Source organism: Acanthaster planci, linkage group LG18 (assembly GCF_054643075.1).
Source record: "Acanthaster planci isolate LZ-2023a linkage group LG18, COTS_SCS, whole genome shotgun sequence".
NCBI classification, from domain to species: domain Eukaryota; kingdom Metazoa; phylum Echinodermata; class Asteroidea; order Valvatida; family Acanthasteridae; genus Acanthaster; species Acanthaster planci.
The window spans coordinates 4,524,278-4,550,230 of NC_141794.1; the positions used below are offsets into that span (position 1 = coordinate 4,524,278).

Consider the following 25,953-nt stretch of genomic DNA (forward strand, 5'->3'; position numbering starts at 1 on the left):
ATGGTAAACACGGGTCAGAACCCAAAGGATGTGTACTCTATTTTGTGGTTACTATGGAATAGGAAAAATTGTTTTAAAGGTGGCACAGCTGTTGTGGGAAATGGCACTTAATTGCATTGAATTTTACAAGGTAAAACATACAGTAGGACTTTACGTGTACATACATGTACATGCATGCACATAGAAAGAAATTACAGAACAAAACAAAACTTCAGGCAGTGAGTTGTCTAAGTCAACATACAATCTCCTTAACAGCCTCATGGGCTTGCTCATGATACAATTTAAAAGATACTAGGGATTTTTCTACTCCAAATGAATCATGCTTAAATACTGTTGTTTCTTTTTGATATGCTTCTCAAAAAAGTCTGAATTCATACATGCAATTCACTGTTATGTTGTTTTTCACAAGATTGACCAATATTAATTTTAAGACAATACTGTAGTCCAGCATTGTTTTTCACACAAGTAACCAGTATTAATTTTAAGACAAAAGCCTTTCGCCCAACAAAGTGACAATGTTTGTGCACCAGGAGAAAAAATAAAAGATCTGCCTTCTTGCTCAAGAGATGCAAACACAATCATAAATATTCAACAACATTCAAACTTGGATGAAATGTACATTGGCCACGTCGGTGACATAACTTTCCTTTCTCTTGGAGAAAGCTGATTTTCAAATCTCTCTGAATCTTTTGCATATACTGCTGACTGTCCATAAAGCGAAAGGAACTGTTTACACTAATCACTGCATGTGAACGTTTCTCTTTTCACATAAACTTTAACCACAGTTTCAATATACCGGTAGACGTACATGTAGGCCTACATGTGGTCTTAAACTTTAAGATTCTCTTTCTTGATTCCTGGCAAATCTTTCACAGCTTACACTGGAATAAATCCTACATGTACATATGTAAGCCTTCCTTTCCTTATCAGCATACAAGTAATTGAAGCAAATATCACAAAAGTATTGCTCTTAATACTATTATATTACTATTTCTTAATACAATTACATTACTCTTACTATTTCTTAATACTATTACATTACTATTACTATTTCTTAATACTATTACATTACTATTACTATTTCTTAATACTATTGCATTACTATTACTATTTCTTAATACATTACCTACAATTACCATTACTATTACCATTTCTTAAAAGCTATTACATCCTCTTTCCTAGCCACAAGCAACCTCACTCAATGAGGACTAGACATGTCTCGGTCTCTACAGTATTGCTGAAGAATACAGGAGGCACAAGGTACCGGTAGAATACACCAGGAGCACACTGGCCAAGGTTGCCCTTTATCAGATCATATGCTATATGGGTCCTCCAGGCATAGGCAGAGAACAAAATCAATACATTCATTAAACACCAAATGGACAATTTCTGTGGTCAACCTGGATTGGATTTAAACAAATAAAACAAGTTTGCCGAAATGTACACTGTACATGGTTTATACCCGATCTTTTTACTTGGAATGCATGTGTAGGGTACACGCACCCTCTATCTTTCTTGAGAGATACATAGATTTCATCATTTTGGAATGATTTTTCACTCAGTTTGCATTTATTCAAATTATTATGCACGGAAATTGATTCAAAACATCAAGAAATTTTCCGAAGAAAATGAACCACATTTCAAGATCTCCAATAAATGTTTAAAATGAAAACATTTGATGACGAAAATCAACGATTTGTGTCAATTTGGAATGCTGAAAGCAAGACGTATACACCTGGGGGGGGAGAATGATTGGAAATCCTATGCTATCCCAACTCCTCTCCCTTCCAGACAAAAATACCAAGCCTCTGAAAATATTTCTTTTTTTTTTGCTAGTAGAAGTGCTTGACTGGTACTCTCACAATGAGTGACCACGTTCTGAGGTTTAACTGCTCCTATTCCCTCCCTTAACACTTCCTACAGCAGCATCATTCTAAAATTCTAACACAAAACCCTCTGGCAGAACGAACCATCATGTGGCTCTGTTGTGAAACAACACTGACACCGTCTCCCTCTAGGTGCCAACGCTACCAGCCCCTGGGCCTAAGCTGACCCACATCTGTGCACTGGAGCAAAGCGCAAGCACCATTTCCTGAAATAAAGGCTCATTAACTTCGACCGCAATGATCTAAGTCTCTCCACCCCTCTCTCGGTCTCTTCCCGAGCCCGAGCCAACTCCCCAGCCCTGGCCCGACAGCAGAAAAATGATACCACGGCATCCCTTAATTCACTCATTTCCCCAAAGGCAAATTTAATTACATTAATTTATCAAGCCGAATGTCAGATCCCACCCATTAGGGCTTGGCCGAGACCGGGCGGGCTGAGCTGGCCCCCTCTGCCCACCGCGGCACAACGCGCCAAGCCAAGACGGTAGGTTCTCTCTCCATTTCTCCCCTTCTGTCAACAACATTTCTGGGCAAAGATCAAATCAAATTTCCCACTAAAAGGTGTCCTTCGGAGCAACCATGTCTATGAAGGGTTTACAAAAGGATGTGTAGAGCAATTCTTTCCTATGAAATGAGTAAATGATTAAGAGTGAGTGCTATGCTATTTCGACAATGGGGAGTTGGATTTCAAATAAAGAAAATTTTCAGTAATAACAGACCAGTCTTTGTGCAGTGTGTTTTCAGAGTGATTAAAGAGGAGCACTTTTACATGTATTTCAATTCTATGGAGTGGCCATCACCAAGCTTAATGCTGATAGGTCAGTTTGCTTTTGGCAATTTTCTTTATCACGATGTTTCAGTAAACTCCACGAAATCAAGCCTACAAAAAGTTTAATTTTCAACTTCATATACCACTGCCGGGGAAAGCCAATGAATAGCATGATTTTTTATTGTCAGTAATTTTCAACAGAATGCACACAAAACTGTGGCAGGAAGTCCAAGCAGTATTTGTGTGAGTGAAGCAAACTTCAGCATGAAGTGCGTACAATGATAAACTGCTCTGAAATGCCCTCAACCAAACAACACATTCCCTCGCCACTGCCACTGGAAGATGTTAGTCTTGGCTCAAGATGACACATACACTTGTCATGATCGATTTGGGATTGTCCAGAACCAGCCTGGGCCTGGCTGTGAAAAGAATATCTTCACGTTTTGACTCTGTCAAAAGTAAGAGTGAGTAAATAGGATGGTAATTAACCAGCTACATGAACGTGAGGGTGCCCTTCCATGAAAATTGGCAGCACTGCTGCAGCAGTCCACTAGCAAACATCGGCAACTTGTCCAAGAACAGGGCACACAGTTGCCAAAAGGGAACCACAACATATATGAACATTTGTACAAGTACTGTACAAGAATCTCAGTTTAACAGTAGTTATTCAAGCAAACAGACAAATGCAATGAAGTCAGTATGCTTGAAGACAGTCAACTGGAGACTTTCCATGACCGGAATAAAAACTCAATTCAGACTGCTTCAGCATGCACTAAATAAAAGTACTTAGTTTTATGGTTTGGCGTTATTAAATGCCCAAAGAAACCCCATCCTGGAGAAACACACCTGACTGAAGCGTGCCACTCATATGCCCTGGCGAGCCCTCAACATACATGTATACCTTAATGCCTTCTTGCAGTAAATGGCAATAATATTGATGCTCATCAGGTCCAGCGATGGAGACACTCCATTATATTATTGCTGGCAACTATACACCGGGACACCCCAAAATGACACTGTGTGCACGCATGGCTGGCTCCACAACCCTTTACTTCCCCCCTCCAGCCAATCAAACATTGCCGGCACGATCTTCGCCTCACAATCAAGGACTTTTCCTCTGCGTCGATAATCCGTTTAGGAAATTGAACTACAGTCCCGCACTCATCCCTGCAGTCACAATTATTACCCGAGCGCTCCCTCTCTCTCTCTCTCTCTCTCTCTCTCTCCCTCTCTGTCTCTTCCTCCCTCTGTCGCTCATCTCGCGCGTTCCTCCCGCACTGCCGGGGACAAAAGCACGTAATTACTCAACTCTCTCCACTATTAATCATTATTGAACGGCACTGGAGTCCTTGGCACACAATGGTTTCTGGTGTGTTACCCGGGCAACCCCAAATGATAGAAAAATCCCACCTATGGAAAAAAAAGGAGCGAGGCGCATGACCAAAAAAAAAAAAAAAACGGTTGCATAGCTGTGTCTACATGCGTAGCGGTGTCAGCGGTTGATAACGGAGTAGAAAATTGCTCGAGCTTCTGCCAGCCCCGGCATTTTATTGATTGCCGTTATACGGCGTTCATAATTCTTGCGAACAATGAGTGCACAGGGGTATGATGTTTTGACAGCGAGATGCAGTGGGGGGGAAGAGGGGGGAAGCTGCTCCCCGCCGCACTCGAGACCTGCATATCAAAGGTCGCTCGCTTGTATCGCCGTTGTGTGATCAGCTGAAACTAGCCCGGGTATTACACTTTACGCAAACCACAAGAATAAGAAGCAGTGGAGGGGGGAAGGGGGGAAGGTCTAGTAAGAAGAGGTCCCATCATCCAATCTGCCCACCGTGCAAAGCCTATTAACACGGAACATCGGGGCGAGCGGCCGGCGAAACAGCAAAATTGGTCCGGAGAAGTGCTGCCAGCGTTTCATTTCCGTTCACAATTAATGCAGGGACACGCACGGCACTCGCCCCAACGGGGGTGTTTCTCCCAGCAACACCATACACGCTAACCACCTCTCCACACATACACACACACACAAAAATCAATTCGGTTATGAAAGACCCCGGCGTAGCTGTCATCCGAGGGGTGTTCGCTTACAACAAGTGGAAGATAGTAATTACACGCTCTTCCGCGGAAAATCTCAGTTGCGTATACATACACAGGCGCTGCGCAGAGAGTAAGGGACAGGGGATATTTTTGTTAGGATAAACGGCCAGTGCGCTGAGGCTTTCACTTAAATTGGAAATACTTTCACAATTACCACACGGGATCATCAATTTGGTAATCAGTGCCAAAATGGGGTTCATTTTTGTTTCGCCGCGTGAATAAATGACAAGGGAAAATAAACCATACATGCACATGTCGGTTTACTGTTTGCTATACTACGCTACAGATTGCAAGGCCTGTGCTGATATGAGTGAATAAAAACATCTTCTTTTCCAGAGTGTTGTTTGAGTTTTGTTGTTTTAAGTTTAAGTCACACATTTGCATGATTTCCAAAATGAAAAATTTCTTGAGTTACCAGAATCAAGCATGGTGGTACATCAGTAACTTCCCCTGGTCAAAATTTCTGCACAAATTCCTGTGTTATTTTTATTGAAAACAGATTGCTATTCTGTTTTTGTGCCCCAAAATAGAATTAAATCATGTTGGATTCTGTTTTCAGCAAAAACACGTCTGTTAGCCCCTGTTTTGTTCCTGTTTTCTGCACAGAAACCTATTTTTTCCCTGTGTCTCCTACATACTGTTTTCTTATTGGTTTTATTTTTGTTTTTTTTACTTTGACAATTTTTCAATCCTGCTGCCCTGTTTTCTAACTGTTTGGGGGAGACTCAGAATTTTGTCTAAGACCACCATCCTGTTTTATTGCTGTTTTTGAGGGGCTTGACCTTTCCCAGACTTCACAACATATCCTTTAACCTCTGAGTGACCTTTGGGATTGTGGGAAATTTGATTTCAGTTACAGTTTGAATCACACTCAGCAGTAGGACAGGGACAGCTGGACAGCACAGTCAAGCACCGTGATAAATGCTCACTGTTTTTAATCTATAGTAAGAGAGGAAATGGTGTATATTAACAGATTAAGAGGTGTAGAAAATAGTATCACTGCAGTATGATTGTTTAACCCATGTTTTGTTGATTTTGGCCTACCGGCATGTGGTCGATAGCAGTGTATTTTAGAATAATATAGAAAGATAGCAAGAAGAAAGCTGTCTAAAACTGATCAGTTTGAAATGTTCTATATCCTTCATGTCCCTGTAAGCTTGCGTGAGTGTACTGTATTTCAGATTGGATAAACTGATTGCATAAATTAGCAGTATACATGTCATTTGGAAGGTTTGCATGGTGAGGTGCCAATCAACTAGTAGGGTTTAGTGTTACACCAAGTAGGCCTATAAACTCAGTTAGTGAGTGTCTCACCGATGACGGGCAGAGCATCATTCTGATGATGGGCAAAGCATACTGCCCGAAATGTAGAGTTACCGGTAACATGTAACATGCAATTTTTGACTTTTCTACTTTTCTGCTACCTCAAATGCTGAATGGCTATTTCACTGAAATGCATTTTTCCTCTTTTCTGCTACTACAAAAGTAGTTTTACTTTCCTCTTTTTGATGGCGGCCAAAAAGTGGCCATCTGCTTTTTGCCTGTCAAACAAGCAGGAAAGTGGATTGAACGTTTTGACGATAACCTTGAATTCAACCTTTCTGCTTTTGTGACACCGGAGAAGCAGATTTTACATAGGTGGTCGAAAAGTGGCCATCTGCTTTTTACCTGTCAAAAAAGCAGGAAAGTGGATTGAACGTTTTGACGACAACCCTGAATTCAACTTTTATGCTTTTGTGATACCGAAGAAGCAGATTTTACATAGGTGGCCGAAAAGTGGCCATCTGATTTTCTGTCCTCAATGGGCCGTGAATGGGGTCATGAACCTGTAGGTTACCACCATTTCCGTTCTGGAGGGAGTGAAGACGTATAGAAACCAATGCTTAACCACGCTTTCTGCAGACCAATCTCATACGGCAGTATCAGTGTCCCTGTGACTGAGGCAGAGAAAACAGCATCTCAAAGGAAATACCGTTTTACAGCTTTAGACACACAAGCTTGCTGGGCCAAGGAAAACATGTGAATCTTTCATTGTAAAAGATAGGGTGGACTGTAATTATTGGTTTATAGTCTTCAATCTCCAAGAAAGGAAATTGTCATAACCTGAGGTTCATGACCCCGTTCACGACCCTTGGAAGGCAGAAAAGCAGATGGCCGCTTTTCGGCCATCAGCGAACAAAGAAAAAGTAAAATCTGCCTTTTTTGAAGCAAAAAAGCAGAAAAATAGAAAAATGCATAACCAAACAATGTTCATTCTGCTTTTTGAGGCGGCAGAAAAGTAACAAAGTCGAAATTGCATGTTACCAGAACATAAAATCTGCTTTGCTACTACTCTGATAGCAGAAAAGCAGATGGCCACTTTTCGTCCTCCATATTACCGACTCTTCTCAGAACCAACACTCACTAAAAAAGAGATATGTAAATGTTTAACATCATGTAGGGTACATGTACAGGACATCTACATACAGTACAAGTGGATGTATGCCTCAGGCAAATGTATCGTTAACCCTCCCAAATTACATCACAAACCATACCGTCTTGTATTAAAGATGTCTTCCTCCCCCCCGGCCCCCCAAAAAATTGAAATGTGAGTGTTCCCAGTGCAACATTTCAGATAAATGAAATCATCTTCGACAAAAGGCCTCGGAGCGGGCACTAGAGAGACGTATTGGTAGCAACAACAGTCGTTTGGTGGGAACCATTTTCTCATGTACACGCAGGTTCGTGCATGTTTGTTTTAGAGCACGCATGACCAATTTCTGTTTGAATGTATGGTTTTCACACGCGCACCAGATGTGTGCAAGAGCCCGTCTGAAAAACTTCCCGATCAGCCCGTCTCTTTTTTGTCGGTGAGGGTGCACTGCAACTCGAGGCGGATTAGCCCAAGCCTCCTCTTCATTTTTCGTTACATGTGTATGTACATGTAGGTATGCATGCTGGTGCAACACAGCTTTTGTTTTTAAAGTTTACTCCATGTGTCCCCGAAACTTCCAACAAATTAATACCAGTTTTTCTAATTTCAATAACACTCCAGTCAGGCTAACAAGGGTCTAAAGTCTAAACCTAATAATGTAAGAGAGGAACACAACCACTTTCTCTTTTTTATTGGAGGAGGCTCATATCCCCCCCCCTCTTTTTTTCCTTTTTTTCCTTTTTAATTTTCAGTAATGGAACATCATTAAGCACCAACCAGAAATGGCTTGAGGCCAGGTGGAAAAAAGCCAGCATCTCGGTTCATCTGGTCCATTCTGGAGGAAACATCCAAATTGGCAATTACACACAGTGTGTGCGCCATGAATATTCAATGCAATTTTCATCGTAAGAATATCTTGTCTATTCACCAACCCCCCAAATGTCCAGAGGGGACAGAGGCAAGGTTTCAGTGGGAATTAAGAGGGGAAAAATTAATATCTTCTTTTTTTTAATACTTTGCATGAAGTCATTAACAGGAGTAAGGAAAAAAGCCACCAAGGACATTTCATTATCTGTAGGATAGGAACCCCACAAGCTATTTATCGCTGATTACATTTGCTTCTGTGTCCAGGAGCTGCGTTTAGACACAACAGTAAATATGCACTGACAAGCGCAGCCAGTAAAAATTTGCATTTTTCCCCCTTCCACCGGCAGAGAGATGAATCTCTGACAAGGCAGTCCACCGTCTTCCGAAGATTACCCCTAGAGCAGAAATGAAAAGTTAATGTTGTAGCTTGCCGTGATGAAAAAACATTGATCATCATGCCTCTAGGATTTTAATCCAAGGCGGAAGAAATTTTATCAATTACTTTCTCTTAGAAATACTCATTTTGCATTCTATCTGCTGTGTGTGTAGCAAAGAAACCTGTACACCTGTAGACATACTGTGATATATACAAAACATTTTACATGCACAGTATGCACGTATGTGTAATAAAAATATGCAATAAAAAGTCAAACAAACCACCGTCAGAATGGAATTTGGAAACAAATCATGGAATTTGGATACAAATCATGGGTACTCTATGCCACATGCGCACAAAGCGGTGTGTGGACAAACTGCTACATGTACATCACTACATGATGCTCCGCGATTCTGACCCTCATCCTGAGTTTCACCTACTTGTACCCTCGAGTTGATACAAAAAACAACACGCCCAAAAAGGGCCTGTTTGCAACAATCGCAATCAGTGATCTTACGCTGGTTCACTGAGACCAGAGCCAGCCTAGTGTATGTATGGCACGACCCAGCTTTGGGATCACTGATCGTGATCCAGATCCGTGAGAAACAAACAGGCCCCAAAAGAAGTGTGTGATTGGAGAAAACTGTCATCAGCTATAAATGGATGGGTCTTGACATTTTGCAAAACATTGAGCAAAATTACAAACCGAATCCACAACCTTAGTCATAACGACCAGTTTGGTACATCTGAGCAAAAGAAGGAAACACCTGTGAAAACTTAGCCAGCAAAAGGTGTTCCACCTCTGCTACACAGGGGTGGCATCTTGCCTGCTAATCAGTCAGAGAAATCATTCTTCAAAAACCCATCTTCAAGACAAACTCCTTCCGGACTTTCCCTACTGCGTGTCCCGCGAAAGCAGAAGGATAATTAAAGCCGGTCCTGGGAAGACGAATTATCCTCAGCATTGAGCCACTGTAATGGGATTGCTCAGGATTATAACACAAATCCTCCAGAGACAGCACACAGTGGGGGGGAAATTACCACCGCAAAGCCAATTTCAACAAGAACTCAGGATTAGGGCCATTAGCCTATGTCACACTGGGTGTCAGGCGTTCGTTTGTCTAATGGATTGAGTTTTGATTCAGCTGCCGGTGATTACAATAATCAGTGCTTTTTGCGGTCTTAAGGTGCATTCAGACATGGAAAAAGTTGATCCGAATGTAATTGAATTTGGGCCGAATTAAGATAAAATGTGTAGAATCCAAACTGTGCCCTCGTTCAGACGAGGAAGTTACGCCGGCAGCACCCAGCATAAAACATAAAAAAGTTGCTCAAGTTGATCCACTGTGGTTACACAATCTCCACGCACCTCCAGTCTCTGTGGAAGTTCCGATTACGAAAAGTGCGCCGGCGGGAAAAATTAAGCATTGGAATACATTTTGTTCCATCCACATACATAACCAGCTGAAAGGTTGGCTGTTGTATCATAGACTTGGAGACAATTGTTTCTTTCTCCCAGTCTATGGTGCTCGAGCACATGCCATGTGTACGTTACATGGAAAACATTTTCACAGACGATCAAAAACCCTAATCATTCAGCGGCATTTTTAGTCCGTTAAAATGATGTGCATATGTCTCCGCCCAGTGTGTTGCATACGCAAAGGACCTGTAGCCTACGCATCAGATCAAATTGAATAAACTACAGCTGGAAGTAACGTGAGTTTTGTCCACACTTTAATTTGTGGCTTGTTGCCGCGGGGGGGGGAGATCATTATCTTTGACGCAACTTATGCTAATTTTTGGGAGTCCATGTTGTACCAACTTAGTGGCATAACTTACGCTACCTCGGGTGGATTAGAGCATTCAATCAGAGCAGTAACTTAATATTTTCGGATCAACCACTCTTTGGCACCTTGTCTGAACGTACCCTTAATACCTTGGTATTCCTTCTGGATGCCGGCAGATTAGTGATGGGTTCTGAGATAAATCTTGTGCAACCAACACTGATTAGTGGAAAGTTTTCACCACTTCCACAGAGGTTTATGCTAGGACTCCGGCGAAGCACAGCGAATTCAACTGGGTATAGATGCCTAGACACAGCAGGGCCACCACACTGACCCACAAGTCAATAACTTGAGCATGGGTCCGAGAGGAATGTCGTGTGTGTACATACCCTTCCCCCCCCCACTGGATGGCCACACAAAATGGTTTCTAATCCAGGTTGCTGGATTAGTCTACACAGGCAACTTCATGTAGAATACACATAACATTTACTGGGCGCAAGGCAGGATTTACATGCAGATAACCAGGGACAAGGTTAATTGTGACTCTCAGCTACACATTTTGTTTATAAACAGCTACATGTACAAATTGAATGGGCTCAACTTTGGGGGGGTTGACCAGAAGCCAAATGTACATACATGTAAATGTATGCCACAACAGGTAGTTTATAGGATGAACCATGTACAAGTACACGTCATTTACGTTACCTAAAGCATGTTCTGAAAGGTCAACTATTTTTTTTTAAAAATGCAATTAATTTACACAGAAGTTTAAATTTTACTTGAGCGTTTACCACAGGGAGAATGTATGAAGGTGATGGTGGTGTTCTCGTACAGGTACATGTAGTACAATGGTGTCCGTGATGAAAGTCACATGACTGTGCACTTCCTGATCCCATTACCCATTGGCAATTGATCAGTCATTGATCACTGATTACTGGCTAATCATCAGGAATGCTCAGATTGCTCAATGCCCCCTCCTCCTCAACCGGGCAGAGCAAACCATTAGCATCGAGTGCACTTTCCAGCTTCTACGCCGGTGATAAGACCTCGGCGGGTCCACTGGGAGCAGAAAATTTCATTTTGCCATCTTCCTCTTCTCTACCAATTTCTGCCGTTTCTTTTTTTCAGCCTTCTTTGGACAAGTCACGCGGATGCAGAGCTTGGCTTCTTCCTGCTTTAGTTCAGCACCCTGGAGAGACAGCTAAAATGCCCCCCCTGCCTTCCAAAAAAAAAAGGAAAAACTGGGTTATCATAAATCCGGTCCAGGGCCTAACCAGATTGGGTTCTTCTACCCGAGCGGGCATGAAGACGAGGAAGCGTTGTGGGGGCTGTTTGGACATCTCCTCCATGCCGGGGAGAGTGAGTCCAGGCCTAAGTTTGCCCCGGGGGCTGTTTTTCCAAGAGAAACCTAGAGGGATCGGGCAGGGATTTAAGTGCGCAGGACTTATTTATCTTCTTGGGAGATTGCTGATTACAAGTCCTTGAGCAAATTGTGTGATGATGATAACCAACTTTATTTTTGTTGTGGGAGCTGCAGCGTCATTCATTTTTAAGCATGTGTAATTTTCATGTCTGCGTACCTGCTCAGTAGAGCCAAATGTTATTGTTTCTAGCAAAATAAGTTCAAAACTGACTTCAAAACAGGTCCTGCTTCCTCAACAAAGATATGACGAGAATCAAACAGTTTAGTCTTTAAACTGCTATTGATTATCAATTTTCCGTCGTTCAAAAAAAGGGCTGAAAAATTTCTTCAGGGTGCTCTAAAATCTACCAGTAAATTCATACATGTATATCAACAAATGAAATTATCTAATAGCTGTCCCTTTCACACTATAAGAATTCTTCGTAGAAAGAGATCCTAAATCTAATGAAAACAGTTCAAAACACAAAAGACTACACATATGATTAATGTTAGTGAGCTACTTCATTACTTGCATAAAGAGCAATTACATTGTGCCTCGTGCATATACTGTGGCGAAGTTTACCATTTGAACAGACGATCACTAGAGATGACACATTTAGGGCAAACTATAATACATGTATGCCAGTGCAATGTACATTTACGGCAAGCTTTTGATATATTGCGGTTATACATACAGTATGAACAACTGGGTTTGAAGTCCACATGATACTGTCGATGATTTACACACCACAAACACTTGTTGGAAGTCATACTTTAGAAAAAAAAAAACCATCTGCCACCAAGTTGTTAAATCGACATCTTCGAGTTCCATGTCCAATGTCCAGACACTATCTTGTAATCACTAGGGCCCACAAGATGTTCAAACAGCAAAATCCCAACAAAATTTCAGTTCTTAATATTACTGATATCCTTCCGACAGGTCTCCACATCCCTCGTTGGGGGGGGTTTCATTCCAAACTTCCCTCACTCTCCCCTTCTCTTGGGGTGACAAAATACTAGCCGGATTTCATGCATTATTCATGAACTTCCTGCACACCGAGAATGGGCAACGATTCATCAATACCCCCTCCTGCCCCAGGGCATTTTATTACTCGTAGTTCAGTTTTTCTTAATTTTTTTTCACGTCCTCTGTCCCTTTACTTTCACACCACTGCTAAAACCTGAACACACAATCAAGGTCCCCTGGGGGGGTTTCAAACACACTGCCTGGGCTAAAAGCAGCATTGCAACCCTAAAATTTCAATTTTGCCAGTATTTTTTTTTTTCGCACGACACCGACGGAGCCCCCCTCTGATCGCCAGTGCTCAGCGACACTATCTGTAGGTTTTCTTGATATTGATCTAAACTGTCACACAGCGCTCGCACTCTGTCAGTTGCCGGCGGGGAAAATATCTCACCACCGGATGAGGCACAGATGCGGTATTAGCTGCGTTTTCATCTTTTTCCCCCGCACTCTCTCTCTCCTCGCTCTTTTCTTTCCAAGCATTTTGTTTTCTCCTCATCTCTGTTGCTAGGTCTCTTGTTCTGCTCCTAAAATGTGGTAATGTCATCTCAAATGAAGCCCCCGGGGACCCAAGGCAGATTGACTTTGCTGAGGAGAAGAGGACAGGGTGTGTTGTGAAGACAGGCCAAACATGGAGTAATATTGTGCAGGCTCCATTATCGTACACAATGACTGGGGTATTGATATCCCCAAACGTCCAAAAATTCATTCAGCATATATCTCAAGAGTTCCGACCACTTGTGATTTTCTGTCAAGGTGCAAAATTGCTGCGCTCTTCAACAAAAATCACACAGTGATTTAAACCCTCCCCCAAATATAATTCCATCACAAATTCAAAGTAAGGCACATCACATGTACACGTACCTTGTACCAGATAAAGAACGCAAGAACAAAAAAGAAATCAAAAATGTACATGTACCAAAACCAGACTGCAATTCATATAGGGTAATAACCAGTGATCATGTGTTGAAATCCACCATAAATGTTTTCCCTGAGTTCAGAACAGTTCGGAGATAAAACTAGATTTTTGTAACAGCGGTTTAAGCTTGCACCTCTGACTGACAACTGAAATGGACTATAATGGGAATGAGAACCATGTGCTCACCATGTGTTCTGAGAGAAACATGAATAGGAGTTAGCAGTTTCACCTCCAGCCAATAAAAAAAAATTCACCATTCGGCAGTGGCAGAAACCAAAGCTGTCCAATCCCAACCATCCTGATGGGATCATCATCAGCATCCAGCCAATCAAACTTCATCATCAGTCATAACCCTCAGGGGCACCTGAGCAACTGCCGACCCGCACTCAAGATTTATTGCCACACTCAAGGAAACTAGCACATTGCACTTTGTTATGGAAACTGCACACTTTCCTTCACTGTGCCCTTAACTTTGCACTCATATCTGTCCAATTTTCCCATATATATCCAAACCATCATAAACTTTTATAGTCCCTGGGTACTTGCCCTACAGCACTTCACACTCCTGTTTTCACCCAGTTTCTGGACAGAGTTGGGAGAAAAAGAGAAGGCACATTTCTGAGCGGTTTCTCCCCTTACATGTACATGTATCAAAGGCTTCATCTTTTAGTGGTAGTCAACTGTGGTGTTAGCACTGCACACCTCAATGAATTCTACAGGCGCTTATTGGTAATGAATGTTATTCATTAAACGGGAAAGTTAACAAAGAGTGAATCATTGGTGAGAATGTGGCTGGTACCTCCAAGAGCGTGTCTGAAGACAAAATAAATAATTAACTGAGATAAGAAGTCTGGATTACTCAAATGCAATGACTGAAATTCTCGAAATGGCTGATGCAGTCATGTTGGCTCTGAGATATCCCATTACTAAACAATTCCACAAAATAATCATTTTCAGTCTTTGAACTACATGTACACGGCACATAAAATATAGGCCTACCTGCAATAAAGGCATGTAAATTATTGTACAGACTACATATATACATGTACAACATGTGCGTATCAAATGTGCCAATTTAGGTTTGACTGCAAAGCACATTCCATAGGGGTTGACAGAGTAACCTTGAGTTACTTAAAAGCATTTCAGTTACGTAATTTTTCATCCTTTACTGGATGAAGTCCCCAGAAACAATAGAGTGTGCAATACACACAATCTGGGGTGTTACATCTGCACCAGTGAGATGGAGTATAAAAACAATGACAAGAGCCGGCTGCACAGATCATGTTCCAGTGGCAGTAGAACCTCCTCCACATTCCACAAAACTCCACCTCCAAAGCACCTGCCATAATCTTATGATGGCCTCAATGGGACATTAGTTACAAATCCCCGTCCCAACTTCCTCACTTTCTTCCATGGCATGGCAAATTTTCAAAACGCCCCAACTTTCTTTGGCAATAGCTCTTTTACGCCCACCATCTAGAATTTCTCCACATGTTCAGAATCTTCTCCACGATGTCTTTAATTTTTCCACACATAAAAGCTACACAACTATCCAGGCTTGCAAGACTACTCACTCCGCACAAACGCAGACAAAAGAGCATATAGACAAAGATGTTGCTCCTAAAAGTAACCCAGGGACTGCCTTCCTCAAACCAATACTCCAAAGTAACCATCTATCACACTTCAGCACTGCTGCACTGGGCAACATAATCCTGTCTGCACTTTCAACCCTACATGGACAAAAACTACAAGCTACTTTAAAACTACAGCACTCACCTGAGTTACTTCCACGGAATTAGGTTTCTGCTGCTTCTGGAGTTTGCATCGAACACGACCTCCACTCCTTAAAGACGGACTGCTGATCCTTTAAAACAGACGCATTTGTGTACAGGGGATGATTAGAACAATCAATGGTAATCTTGAGGCATTAAGTGGTGCGTTCCTGCCCTGGCCGGTAATTTACCGCATCAATCAATGATACGTGCCAGTAAGCTTCTGCCTACATGCGTGTTGAGTGTGCATGCGTGTTGCAACATCACACACATCACCTGTTTGCTTTGTTCTAACGCTAATGACATGAATCAATTACATGGAGTGCTCCCTACTGTCATCATCGCAAACAACTTATGCCTTTATACTGTCACGAAACACTTTTAAAAAGTTACAGGTATGGCAATGTGAGGTCTCAGCTTTATTATAATCATGTCATCTCATTAACGAGCCCAAGGATTCCTTAAATGTGCCCGCAGCAATGTACCGGTAAGTTTGCAAGCCTAAAGAAATCTGGTGAGAGGAGGTACTGAAAACATGTTCAGCCTCACAGGTTGAAGGAAATCCAGACATAAATAGTGGGGGGGGGAACCCTGAGGAATCACATAGGGACTAAATACATGTACCCAATGCACTCCCTTGGAGTGTTCTGATGACTGACAAGGCATACTGTCCAGACCATTGAGTCCACCGGCTCTCTTCAAAATGGGACTCCCTCACAAGAGAGATCTCACAGGGTGCTAAGTACTACAAACCATCACAATGCAACATACTTTCACCCTCCAAACCTCAAAAACAGAGAGTCTGGAGACTCTAGACTGAAACTCAAGTGCCATTACCACAGCACTGTTCACCCCCGTAAAGATTTGTGCACATTCCGACGAAATTTTCCAAGCATTCTCAGCTATGCTTTATGCCCACAAGCAGATACAACACATGTGTTTGCACAATAGGACATCACTCTTCTAAAAGGGTGCAGATGCATAACAAATTAAGCACACCCTGGCAGCCAGTAAGTTAGAATCAGGTTGCTGAACTCTAAATTTATAATTACGAATGCACTTCAAAATTTCAAAAACTTCAAAATTGGTGACACTGAGAGACGAGTGACTTTTATCGATGAAGTCCATCTACAGAGCTTTCCAGATCACACCTGGTAATCCTTCCACAGACAACTGCCCATCCAAGAAAATTACACATGCCTCAGATGATTCAATGTAATTTACAGCGCGGCAAGTGATGCGTAAACCCGGGAAGAAATTGCTGCCCAAATAAATAAAAGGAAAAATTTTTAATCCAATTGCACAAATCTTGTGCCAATCTCTGTGTGCCCCACCACGCTGTGCCGTGTGCGCGCACAGGATTAAGTCGGTAATTTGACGATGTGCCTCTGGCCACGGAGAAGTTCGCGTGGTATCCCAAGAAAAGAAAAATTCACTAATTATTCTCACTAATTGTTCCTCTGCTGACCACTGAGGCATGTGATAGTTTCCTTCACTCCTAACTGCAGAGCGCTAATCATTGCCACTCGGGTTTTAATATTCCACAGTCAATCAAAACTCGAAGAGAAGACACAAGAAGTTATGGGCTGGATTTTTTTTTCATGCCATGGCGTCTGGCCCGAGGAGGCCAGGTGTCATATCATAGCTGCCATGTGATAACATCGCCCACTGCCTTTGACGCTACGCCGACATAACCCCCTCGTTGCCTGTGTCAGGCCCTAGATAATTGAATCGACGGCGGGGTTAATCGACTCATCAATTGATTGGAGAGCTTTTGTTTCTGTGTTGGCGGGCCGGCCAGCCAGCCATCCCGTCAAAGATTGAGAAGTGGTTGTTGAGGCAAGCGAGAGTGAATGAGCGAACAAGTGACACTGGTCAGCAACGAGAATGCATCAGGCCGATTCAGGTGCTAAACCTGGCAAACAGGAGCCATCAGCGGGGCTTAGCGAAACATTAGAGCCTGCTACTTAAACTTCCGCCATGTTTAAATTATTCATGGCTTAATCAACAGCATAAACTCTCTATGTATGTCCTTTGTCTAGACAGGATTTTCATTCCAAAAAATCAACAATTTGAAAAGGCCAATTACCCTGTTGGCACTGCCATGGGGAAATTACGTTCAACTGCAGACACCGGGGCCGAGCAAAGCATTACCACTGCTGCAATAATTGAAGAAATGTTAACAAATTCAGCAACTGATCAAATACATGCACAAGAAATGAAGTTAAAATTAAGGGGTGAGCCCATTTTCTGTTGACAGGAAAGCTGAAGGCACCACATGTTTACTGTTCTTTTAGATGAAAATTGCCATTAACAACTTAATGTGCAACCCTGTGCTGAATCAGCTGCTCAATGCTCAAATATGTGGGCAATCATTTCTTCTTTTTTTTTTTAAATAATACTAATACTGCAGTCGCTTTCCTGATTTCTGGAATACCTCAAGTAGAGCAAAGTGTTTGTAAGCCAAGAAGCATTTCACTGGTCTAAAAACTGCACCAGCTTAATATCTCAACTGTTCCATCCCACTGAGAAATCTCAAAGAAAAGAGTTTAGACAGCACTGCTCAAAATGTTGGCATTTGTCATGTACGCGTAAGGCATGCAGACGGGCCAAAATTCAAATTAAACAAAAATTTGATGCATTTTACCCCTTCGGTTAAACCTGATTCAATATTCTGCCTACACACAACTATGAAGCCATCTGCTGATCATTGTACAGTTATTAATCCAAATATTGTAAACTATTTTCCATATGGAATAAGAAGGTGATTATTCTTGGCGCTGTTTTAACTCTGAGTCAGCTCCTTGATAGTGGTAACGGTAGCAATAAATCAGATTACCGGGCGTCATTATGCTGTAAATCCACATTAATATTTTAAAAGGAATATAAACACCTGCGAGCATGCTAGGCAGACTGAAACTACCACACACACATACTCTTGTGCCTTTCACAAAAATGGGCTCCTCAAAGAGCCCTTTACTTTTTTCCCACGCCAAGTCCAGGATAATTACCACCAATTCACCCGTTGTCGGTTAGCAAAGGTCAACTTGATGGCTGATCAGTGCACAATACTTGTCCCTCTTTTCCCAATGTCATCCCTAGATTAAAGTCTGCTGCATGGTTACAGATGGAAATAAAAAAAAAGAGACTGGCAAAAAAAATTAGTGAACTCGTTTGGGATGTTACTTAACCCCCAACATGATGGATCCTCTGTTTCTCTCTTACACCCATTTCATTTTGGGCACACTCCAAAACTTTTCCCACACTGCTTGCATAACAAAGTAACTCGGCCGAATCAAGCACAGACACGAAAACTTTTGAATAGCGGTACTAAGGTTGAAATTGTCTCGGGCAGCGCTTTCCAAAAAAAAGTCAATGCTTAATTCTTCGGCACTCATGGATCCTAAAAACAGGCACACTAGCCCCTTTGAAAAACGAGAAGCAACCCAATGGTCCTGGTCTAGTTGATTAACCAAAACCCTGTCAGGGAATTTTTTTTTTTTAAAGGGGACCCTGATAAAAAGAAAACAGCGCCTGAATATTATTGAATGAATGGAGGGGTGCATATTCTTATCAGCCCCTGGGGGCTTAACCGAAGCACCAGGTGCAACAACTGACCAAGCATGGAAGGGAGCGGCAAACCAACTTGTTAGCTTTCACACAGTTACCTAGCAACCACTTGTGAAAGAGGGTTCCTCTCTTTTTTGGTGGGGGGGGGGAGAAGTAGCACCCAGAGTGCTGGGGAGACTACAAGACTGAGGCTTGCAAGATTTGGCAGTGATGACTGTAATTTTTAAAATTTTTACGGTGTAATGTGGCAGTTGCGCCACATTCTACTGGGTTTATTGGGTTTATTGGGTCCATTGGGTTGCTTCCCGTACCATACTTGATAGAGAGCCAGAAGTACATGTAGATGGCACAAATTGTAAGACATTGGAAAGAAAGATATTACTGCGGACTATTAAATCTCAAAAGAAAAAAATATCACAGACCAACAAGAGGAAAAGCTGCCGTTCTACTGATTGAATTCATTTATTGAAAATGGAACGTATTGGGTAGGAATATATTAACTTGCAGACCTGTAGAAATTCTTGGCACATGTTCTGAAAGATTAAGCTGCACAAATTTGTCAAGAAGGTTCCGATAAATCTCAAATCCACAGTTTCAAGCTAGTTTTCATTAGAATGAGTCAACTTTTTGAAAAGATAATACCGTTTTGACCTGTAAAAAAGGGGCCAGATGGAGTGAAAAGAAGTGGTATGCAGAATGTTTATCAAATGCACAAGGGAATGTACTCCCAGGCAAACATCTTTAAAGAGCCTGTCGGAGAGGTTTAAAAATGTCTCCACAAAAAAGAAGTGCTACCCTAAACTGTAATATCAGCCCACTATAATTATGCTGCTTGGCAAGCCAAGAGTGTTGAGAGAACTTCAAATATTGCATCAACCAAGCGGATGGTTGACTCAATATTACCATAAGTGGAGGTTCCAAAGTACTACAGGTACAGCCTCAAAAAAACCAAAGGGGAAAAAAATCCCTCCATTCATAAAAATAAAATCAGCCGGCATGCTCGCATTATGCACACCTCCCTGGCCCTATTGTTGGGAAACTTTATCTCCTCTGCATAGTCACGTACTTTAACAACTCTCCGATGCTACTCTTAATTCTGTCAACACCAGCCCATTCTTTACGACATCATGCCAGGGCGCACTGGCTCGCCTGCATGGGCCTGAATTTGCATATGAAAAGGCCGGTCGTGTGCCGAGGAACCGGGGGCCGCCTGGCAGCTCGGGTACGGCGGTCGCTTGGGAATTTCGTCTGTTCCATTAGCGGGATGAGTTTCTGAAATTTGGTATCGCTTGGCTGGCGTTGGGTTTCAGCAGGCGGGAACCAGGCGCCCGGGATTATCATGGAAAGTGACATACAGTCAGGCTGGGGGGAGAGTGGGGATAGTGAACAGGTCGGGATAAGGATGGGAATACGGGGAGGGGGGAATACGGTATACATGTATTTTGGCAGTTGGTGGTAGGTACATGTGTATGTCTCCACGATCATGCTTGTATTAGCATTAACTAAAAAGTTGCATTTGATATATGTGAGTCTTTAAATGATTTAATAAATCATTGCATCAAATTAAAAATTGACTGTGCCATCAAGCAAGTGGTGATTGTGGGTGACAATCTGCAAAAAATCAAGTACTACATGTATGATCAGTAATTTCCACATTTCAAAATTCAATTTAAACTGTATAATCTCATCATCTCAGTTAGAGAACATTATAAATTCAATAGTAGATTATTAGTGACCTTTCCCTACAATTCTTGGTTTCAAGCTCAGAAAATCCCCCTGTAATGTAAAACTGGTACAGCAAAACTGCTAATTGGCCTCTGGAACCCTGGGGTGAACATAAATATCCACTTTGCCTGATAAATCCATCATAGGGGAGGCAAATGTTACCTGGCAAAAGAGGCAATTCTACAGAACTAGTGGGGCCAACGCATTTACTAGTGCAATCATCGGCAGTCGCCTCAGTCACTTTTCATCGCTTTTCTGTATTAGGCCCAATTATTATTTAGGTCCAGGCATTTGCCAATTTGGACAGCATTAAACATTTATGGTTATGTGTGAGACACAATCCGGGCAGGCTGCTATGCTGCAAACTCCCCCCCCCCCAATCATCACCACACACACACACAAAACAGATGTCTGCAACATGTGGAATAGAACTGTATGTTTCTCAGATGCAAGCATTAGTGGTGTGCAATAGGTGGAAAGTAAATAGGACCCCAATCCATAAACATGCACACCCAACTGTATAAGAAATGAAAGCAACTGCCCACTGTGAGTTTGGGAACCCTGTTTTTCCAGACCTCTCGCGCGATGTTACCCCTACTTCCATCATTTGAGGCAATTGCATGAAAAGACACAATCTAACAGGTGCTACACAGCACTTCACAGCACAGCACTGTTGTATAATACTAATTGGTCATGACCGCTATTGATATTATTTTCTCTCGTTACCTCAATTTGTTTAGAGTTGTATTTAAACAGGTACATACCTCCTCTAATGAATTGAATGTCTTATGAATTGAACTGACTGCATCCATACAGCTTGATATACCTCTGTACTCTCTCTTCACATTAGAATTGTCGTGGAGGTTTTGGGGCCAAAAGAGCAAAACTTCATGTAACTGGTACCGTATCTAGAGCTTGTTCACAATGCTTTCTGGAATTTTTTTTTTTTTGGAGGAGGAGGCATTGTAGGCTGTGCTTATATTGGAAGGTGGAAAGACCCCTGCAATGGTCACCAATTTGGCAATATGCTACTCGTACACTGGAGTAAAATCACATTTTCAAAGATTTAATTTTTTTTCTGCATGCTTTGAACTTATTTCCTTGTTTCAGTTTAAAAACCCTATTTACTTCCAGGTATCCCCTCCTCTAACGAGATTCTATGTTGCCTGCCTCTCTTATTCACTTCCCAGTTAATTTGCCTTCAATTTGTCTGCCCTATCCTGACCATTTTTTCAACCCTTTCAATGAAAAGATTCCATTCATTCACAAAATTCATTCATAACTGTACATTCATTCATAAAAAAATCATAATGCCATCCACTGCTTAGACTGTGTGGAGACATAATCTACACAATACCCTCTACCAATACAATCCTCTACCACCACAAAAAAAAACCTCTACCACCAAAAAAGCCACGTCTGAGTGGTTTTAGTAATTTCCCCGGCTAACACACAAGCAAATCAACCAATCAAAATACAGCCTGATGCGTCCCCCCTAAAAAAATGGGGAAAAAAAATCATGTCAAAGAAGGGGACTCTGGCGACACTGGGTAATAGTCCATCAATCATGACAGAGAAAGAAAAAAAAAAACCCGGAGCCCATTGATGGGCCCGGTGTTAGCCAACCATGGCCAGCCATTCAGGGAGTCCCCATCTGCCCCGACCAAGCGGCAGGCTTCCATTCTCATGCAAATTGAGCCTCTACACAGCACAAAATGGGCTCCGGGAGATTAAGGTCTCGCTGGCTGCAGCCGGGCCATCTGTCGTGCCAATTTGAATACTAAACAAACTCTTATATCACCACCGAGCTCGCCTTTTCTTTTACATGTATCTTACTTTTATTTCATTTTTTTTTCTTTCTCTCTCCCTTTTTTTTTTTCAATAAGACTTGTGAAGATAATAGACGAAGGGGGGAAAAAATTGTGCAAATAAACCAAGATCTACTCGGTGGGAAAATGTCTGCTCCCGGTTGTCAATATGCCTGGCTCGTTAGCATCGTCCAGGGACGGTGAACTGCATTTTGATTTGCCTGATAAACTGGCAGGATGGGATATTTCTGCTATATGTACTTTGTGTTTTTTATTAATGTCACATTTGGGTTCATGTCTGCAATTAATATTGGCTCTCTTTTCAACCAGTTGGAGCAGTTTTGAAACTGAGGCATACGAATAAGTGGCATTTCAATCAAGAATGCCTGGGGTTATTTAATCAAAATTTCCAATACTGTTTCAAGTTAATCAAATTGGAAACTACCGCAGGCCACAAATAGCAATGACCATCAGCAGAACAAATGAAATAAAAAAGAGGAAAATTTGACATTTAATGCAAATTTCTTTGAGATAATTGCTCAAGAATAATTTTCTACAGTCCTACAGTTTGAATGTGTGAAATCACAGAATTAGGTTTCCGACATAAGTTTCATCATAAATATACAGGAGTTCCACTGAAATGGTTATCAATTCTGATGATTAAATGCTTATATTTGTGGGTAAGCGTTAAAAGTTTGAATAACTTACAGGGCAAAATTTTGAAAGAGCTTGAACGTTTTGAAGTCGGACTTCATGACAGTGGTCAATGTTAAACTCCAATCAGAGAAGTGCCCGAACAGTCAGTACACAGGAACAGAACAAATTCCAAAAAAAAAATCATCGGCCTAAACTGAAGGACTGCTGGTTGCACTCTGTCCAGCTGCGTTGGGGGTCAACCAAGTTCAAACTTCAGTTGACAATAACAAAATCATTGCACATGTACGTGTACCCCTGTATTTGCTCCTGACTATATACAGGAGAAGAGGGGCAAGTCCTGCCCACCCCAACAGGAAAGGTGACTCCAGGAGTTTTGAGCCTGCCCTAATCGACACACAAGCCTCACTGGGCCATGATCGCTAATCACTGGGCACCAAAATAAGAAAAAGAGGCACCTGCTTTGCTTTCTCGGCGTGGTACCGGTGAGACATGCGAACGCACGACCCAATCACTAGCCCTAAAAGCCTGCTTCATCATTTATTTATTCGCAAGATGCGCACAGCTTAAGCTGTCAAATTTTTCCCCGGTCCCCAGAGGATTACGAGCAATGGCACACTATATTTGCAGGGCAATTCCACTCTGCAGCCAGTTAATCATTAACAGACATTTGCGCTGGTATCTCGTCTCTCCTATGTCCCTTCCCCCTACGAAGGAAGTGCATGAAATTCGACACCAACCTCACGTGAACATAACAGCTAACTCCAAGTCATGACTTTTTGGCAAATTGTTACGTTTACTCTTTATCAATCAACAATAATGTTGGATTTTTTTAACCATTCACAAATTTCAAACGATGCTTTCTTGAGACATGGAATGATGAATACGGTTTCTCAGAGTTTGTATCTACATCTGTTGGACTGTAGGCTTATTTGACTGAAAGTGGGAATCCACGTTGAGGCTGTAACTTAGTGAACAATTTGGTGGCTTTCACTTTTTGTTAACTGTACTGGGTGTAACCGCCTCACTTCTGCATAGTATTTTCAAACGAACAACTCATTTTGGGCGATACACTCACTCCAACACTGATACCACGTACACCTCACAAATGGTACAAGACATTAATGGTTTGGGGGCGCAACAGTAAAAGCCAACCCCCCCAAAAAAAGCTGAATGTTAGGCACAGCATTCTCTTCGGCTGGAACAGTTCTGCTTGAGGACAACGTGAGTTTCAAGGTTTCATTCTTCTGTCTGAGTGCATCCACAGATACCAAAAAAAAAGGAGCAGCTGCTAAACAGGAAGTTCCTGAATGCAACTGGCCAGATTAGCACAACAAGGAAACAAGATATTTCATGTTAAGGCTGGTAGAAAAAGACACATAGGGACAGGTTTGAGCACGCTCACATGCAAGCAGTACTGCACACATTTGCTCCTAAACTTTCTTGAGGTTTCCTCTCAAGAACAAAAAACGAATTTGGCCCAAATTTCATTTTCGTGCATAACCTCCTACGCAAAGTGGGGGCCCGCACTGCTTTAAGAAAATGCTGCGCTTCACATTCCCGGAAAACGGGACACAAAATTACACACGCCCACCCATCCAAGTAAAATTCTCTTCATTTAAGGATGTTTTCATTGCTCAGAGCGATGTTCATGTATAAATCAACATCTTTCACGGCTGCAACACACAGAAAGACATGGTTTCAATTCTCCCTTGCAAACATAACAGACCGATTTTGCCCGCTAAGTCACATGACCTGTAGTGTGTATCAAACATCAACAAATATGGTGTCTTCCCATACATGTAGCAAAGTGTGTTTTGAATGTTGTTTTATACCAAAAATGAAGCAGATTTTCGGTATAGTACTTAGCACATCAGTTGTCTGAGTAATTTACCAACCATTGGCTTTAGGTTTGGTAAATTAAACTCATGACACTCTCTGTTATGGGATTACACCATGTTTGTTGATGTTTGATACCCACTACACATACACAGGTCAGGTGGCTTGGGTGCAATCGATCCATGTATACCAACCAGTAATAATACTAAACATAGTGTACAAAACACCACATGCTCACACTCAAAAAAAAACCTGTACATTTGTGAAACTGGCATAAGGTGTCACTTGTTGACCCAGGAAATGTTTCATTGCACAGGTGTTCGGCTGTTGTCAGGTAGATAAAAAAAAAAGGGGGACATGGCAGAGCTATAGCTGTCAGCATGCCACGGTCTAATGGGAGTTAATTTGGCAAAATGCTTGGCGGTACAATCTTTCCTGGCCATTTGTGGGGTGGGCAAGGGGACTGTTGCCATGATAAGGATGTCACAATAACTGCGAGCTAATTGGCGAACATTGGCAGTTCCTCCGCTTAGGTTTTCTTTCAAAGATGAGACACCTGAGCTGCATGCAGCGAAATCCACACTGCACATTTCAGTTCATGTTTTTTAACAGACACATTCATTGGTCTTTTCAAGGATTGTGAGAAACAATAAAATTCAACACAAGACATTTTGAGAAAATTTTGGTAAAGAAATTGCATGAATGTGCGTAGAAGGTTAATATGGAAAGTGAACAGAAAATATGTCATTCCTATGAACTTGCAAATATTCAGAGTCAAAGCAAGCACATAGAAATTAAAATTTAAACAAAATACTTATTGATACTTTAACCAGATTCGCCCAGCATCCCACTAAATTTAATCCTAGTGCTTACAAAAGTTACATTCACGTCCTTGCCAATGAGTCATCTATACTGGGCCAACACCAGCAGCAGAGCCACCCGCAATACAGAATTTCTCACTGCAATTGTTTTAATGGATTACCACATGTTATTTCATGGCTATTATATTACTTCACTGCGTCTAATTTAGGGGATTATTGGCATCAAA

At 41.9% G+C, this 25,953-nt stretch overlaps 1 protein-coding gene across 10 annotated transcripts in view; it reads right to left on the reverse strand.

The window, feature by feature from the left end:
• The window catches only part of LOC110978304 (uncharacterized), a 202,026-nt gene that overhangs the window by 167,795 nt on the left and 8,278 nt on the right, over positions 1–25,953 (reverse strand). For 2 of the 10 annotated variants that reach the window (XM_087148907.1, XM_087148902.1), the window contains exon 2: positions 15,314–15,401. The exons of the other annotated variants lie outside the window; for them this stretch is intronic. The gene's annotated coding sequence lies outside the window, so the exon portion shown is untranslated. The remainder of the gene's footprint in view (positions 1–15,313; positions 15,402–25,953) is intronic. 10 annotated transcript variants of the gene reach the window in all.